Raw genomic sequence first — 4,866 nt, forward strand, 5'->3', positions numbered from 1 at the left:
CAAATTCTACTAATTCACCTGCCATTACTTCATCAAGACCATGAATACGAGCAATGCCGTCGCCCACTTGAAGTACGGTACCAGTATTTACAATCTTTACTTCTCTATTATATTGCTCAATACGTTCACGGATAATATTACTAATTTCGTCGGCTCTAATAGTTACCATGAGTATTTCCTAATTATTTTTTGGAAGAAAAAAATAATGCCTACAGTAAAGTAAAAGGTAAAAAAAAGGACTAATCAGTTATTTCTTTCATCACCCCAAACAGGCCAATATTAGCGCTAATGGTACGTAAATGTAACTCGTTGTTTAAAGAACTATTCAGAGTTCCTAGAGCTCCTTGTAAAGCTTGTTGGAAAACCCGTTGTCGGACTTGATGAATCGCTCTTTGTTGTTCAAAATGAATGGTTTCGTTTTTGTAATTTTCTAATTGTTCCAAAATCTTATAAGTTGAATTAATCAAATTCAATTTGTCTCGTTCTATCTCAGAGTATCCATTCACTCGAAACCGATCTGCCTCCATTTCCACTTTCCGTAAGCGGGCCCGGGCTTTTTCCAGCTGTTCAATAGCCCCCCCGCGTAGTTCTTCTGAATTTCGAATAGTATTCAAGATCCTCTCTTTTCGATTATCTAATAAATCACTTAATGAAAGTAGATTATCTTTACATTCATTTTTTTTTTTTATTTCAAAAATTCCATGATCCCTTCCCGAACCAAACATGAATATTTCGATTCATTTGGCTCTCACGCTCAATTATTTCTTATTTATTGGGACTTAATTCCCATATCTTTTTTTTTTTTCTAATGTAATGAGCTTACCCTCTCCCTCTCTTCTCTATTCATATTCCAAAATATCGAAACTGATCACTAATCCAAGACCAGAATATTCGGAGGATTCTTCTGACCAAAATAGAAAATATATCAAAAAACTAAACTAAAAAGTATAATAAATAAATAATAAATAAAAAATTTACATATAATTAATTTATAATAATTTATAATTGTATAATTGTACTTAGAATTGTATAATGTATAATTGTAATTTGTCAGCAAAGTTGTTTCTTTTTTTTTTTTCTTCAAATTCAAAGAATTCTTCTCACTTTATACATAGGTCATCGATTCAGCATTGGAAAAAGGGGCTCGAATCGTTTTATCGACATGAGTGTTTTATATCGAAAAAACATTTTCCACTATTTGAAAATATTTCTGTATTTATTAACATAGTAGTAGAAAGAGTACCCTGCTGCATCTGAACTTCAAACAGTTTGGCCTTAACCATGTTAATGGTCCCCGGATTATTGGTTAATAGAGAATCAAAGTCGATGTACCAATGAATGACGAAATGCTATGGTTCTTAAATATGATTTTGAAATTTATTCAGAAGTAATTCGCGGGATCATGCACTCTTTTCTTTCCTAGTTATAATGAAAAAAAGTGCAACTGGGTGAATCCAGCCTATTCTTGAAATAAACAACTCGCACACACTCCCTTTCCAAAAAAGATCAATACACCAAGGACTACACTTAGATTTATTGGATTTGTTGCTAAAATATCGGTATTAAATCCGAAACTCCCGGCGGATGGCCAGTGACCCAAGGAAAGGAAAGAATCGGTTACATTTTTCATATGATCTCCTATTTTATTTTAGATAGACTAAAAAAAAAAAAAAAGAACTCGGTTCTTTTTTTTGTATTATATCACTTTGACTCCTTTTCTATTTATTCTATTCTATCATATTTAGATTATTCTAATTATTCTAATTCTATGTATTTCTTTTTTTTTTTTAATAAATTATTAATTTATTATTAATATTAATTAATTTATTATTATTAAATTATTCATTATTATAAATTTTTATTTACCTACGTCTAAACGGAGTCAAAAATAGATTCTATTTAGCTAGAAATGTATTTTTTTTTTTCAGTTGAAAATTCCCAATAATAATGATACTTATTAGAATTAGGGGGGGGCGGGTTTCATGTCAATGGCAAAATACCTCATTTGTTGCAACACTCCTTTAAACAATAAAAAAGGTTTCTCTTGAACTAAGAAGGGGAAGGAAGAAAGCGAGTCAGTGTGATAATTCCTCATCCTCAAATTAATCCTTCCCATGGATTATTGTCCCAACAAATAAGTAATTGTAGGGGTGAAATCTTGATATAATTCGAAAAAGCGAGGAGTAAGTCCCAAGCCATAAAATAAGAAAAAAAAAATACACAATTCTCATGTTTATAGGATTAAACAAAGGGATTCGCAAATAAAAGTGCCAATGCTACAACCAGCCCATAAATTGTTAAAGCTTCCATAAAAGCCAAACTAAGCAATAAAGTACCTCGTATTTTTCCCTCTGCCTCGGGTTGTCTCGCGATACCTTCTACAGCTTGGCCCGCAGCAGTACCTTGACCAACTCCAGGTCCAATAGAAGCAAGCCCGACAGCCAACCCAGCAGCAATAACGGAAGCGGCAGAAACCAGTGGATTCATGATAAGTTCCTCGCACCAAAATAAAGAAATGGTTAATGATACAATCATCCAATGAATTTTTACTTAATTATATTATTCCATCACTAAGATTCAACCTGCCCAAGTAACTAAGAACTCCGAATGGAAGTGAGAATATTATTGAACCGTCAGAACTATTTCGATATCTTTTTTTTAGTTCCTATCCACTGGATTTTTTTGAATCCGCGCATACTTTGTTCTTCCATTTCTTTTTTTCTAACCCATTCTTTGCTTTGAATTCTTCGTTTTGTCTTTATTTTATCTCTTTATTCATTCAATTCAGAGTCAAAGACGAAACAGAAGAACTTCTATTCTTCTATTGGAATCCCTATCTAAATCCACAGTAGTAGGGTGGATTAGATATATTTTGAGTTCATATATAACTAGTCAATATCTAATATCCCATATACATGTGTTTCTTACATAACGTAAACCAACTATTCATATCTTAGATTCAATCGGATTCTAGAATTATTCCTCAAAGGATGGACAAGAGTTGGCTTATAGCCATTAGATTCCATATACCTAATTCTACCCCCCCTTTTTTTTCTAATCATTTTTTATATCGTTTTTTGTCAATTCGTCCCTTCCTTTTATTTATCATTATCTCACACGGATACAATCTAAATAAATAGACGAATTCATTAGACCAAATCATTGCATAAAAATAAAAAATCAATATCAATATTTGATTGAGCTAAGTTCATGCAATTTATTTTATTATTTATTAAAATTTTCTTTTGGTCAATCGTTGCATTGAATGAAATCGACTGAAATGGGAATCATTCTATAGAAAGAACAGCTTTTTTTAAATCATAGACCCTAAATTGATACCATAAGAATTCCTATTCAAATTAGGACTCATAATATTGAAATTGAATAAACCAAAACAATATCAATATAAAGATAATATTCATTGAAGGGAAATAGGATATAAATATAAATAAAAAAAAAATGGACCAAACCAAAATTTTAGGAAAAAGTTAGATTAGATCTCTTTCCTTTTTTTTTTATTACAATTCTCTAATATCATAATCTTTTTTGTTATTACTCTAGACCGTCGTATTTGTATATTTATGGTCCCTAAGTAAATAGATTATCTTGAGTTGCGCATACATTGCATTGGACTAAGCTAAGCTAAAAAAAAAAAGGCTAGACTATTTCAAAAACAAAAACTAGTCAATGATGACCCTCCATGGATTCGCCTATATAAGCCGCAGCTAAAGTTGCAAAAATAAGAGCTTGAATCCCACTTGTAAATAATCCAAGGAACATGACAGGTATAGGAACGGCTGAAGGTACTAAAGAAACAAGAACAACAACTACTAATTCATCAGCTAATATATTCCCGAAAAGTCGAAAACTAAGTGATAGGGGTTTTGTGAAATCTTCTAAAATGTTAATGGGTAAAAGAATTGGAGTTGGTTGAATGTATTTACTGAAATACCCTAATCCTTTTTTGGAAAGACCCGCATAGAAATATGCTACTGACGTGAGTAAAGCTAAAGCAACAGTAGTATTTATATCATTCGTGGGTGCGGCTAACTCTCCATGAGGTAATTGTATGATTTTCCAAGGTAAAAGAGCACCCGACCAGTTAGAAACAAAAATAAATAGAAACATAGTTCCAATAAAGGGAACCCATGGACCATATTCTTCTCCAATCTGAGTTTTGCTCACGTCTCGAATGAATTCAAGAACATATTCGAAGAAATTTTGACCGTCGGTTGGAATGGTTTGTGGATTCCGAACAGCGATAACGGCGGAACCTAATAAGATAGCAATTACAACCCAAGAAGTAATAAGTACTTGAGCATGGACTTGGAAACCTCCTATTTGCCAATAGAAATGTTGGCCTACTTCCACACCAGAGATATCGTATAAACCGTTTAGTGCGTTGATGGAACATGATATACCATTCATATTGCCCTCTGACAGAAATAGAACTTTACTTAAAAAAAAAAAAGGAATTATTTTGATTCAATCTTCTCTTGCCTACTCAAATTCTAGATTTTTGACACCGACTAAACTAATCACACAATATTCACAGTTTTTTTATCTCTTTTGTTCGATTCAGGATATAGTAACCGATTCCATAGATCTATGTAGTTCCAAAAAATAATTTATTTATCTTATTATTAATCAAGGATTTCGTATATAGCTAGAACGACCCTCACAAATTGCGACTACTAATTTGTTAAGAATTAATCGAATTGAAGCTATAGCGTCATCATTTGCTGGAATCGAAAGATCTGCGAGATCGGGATCACAATTTGTATCGATTAAACAAATTGTTGGAATTCCCAAAGTGATACATTCTCGAAGAGCCGTATATTCTTCTTGCTGATCAACGATGATTAC

The sequence above is a fragment of the Durio zibethinus genome, unplaced genomic scaffold (genome assembly GCF_047325235.1).
Source record: "Durio zibethinus cultivar Kanyao isolate XHJ-2024 unplaced genomic scaffold, ASM4732523v1 HiC_scaffold_149, whole genome shotgun sequence".
NCBI classification, from domain to species: Eukaryota; Viridiplantae; Streptophyta; class Magnoliopsida; order Malvales; family Malvaceae; genus Durio; species Durio zibethinus.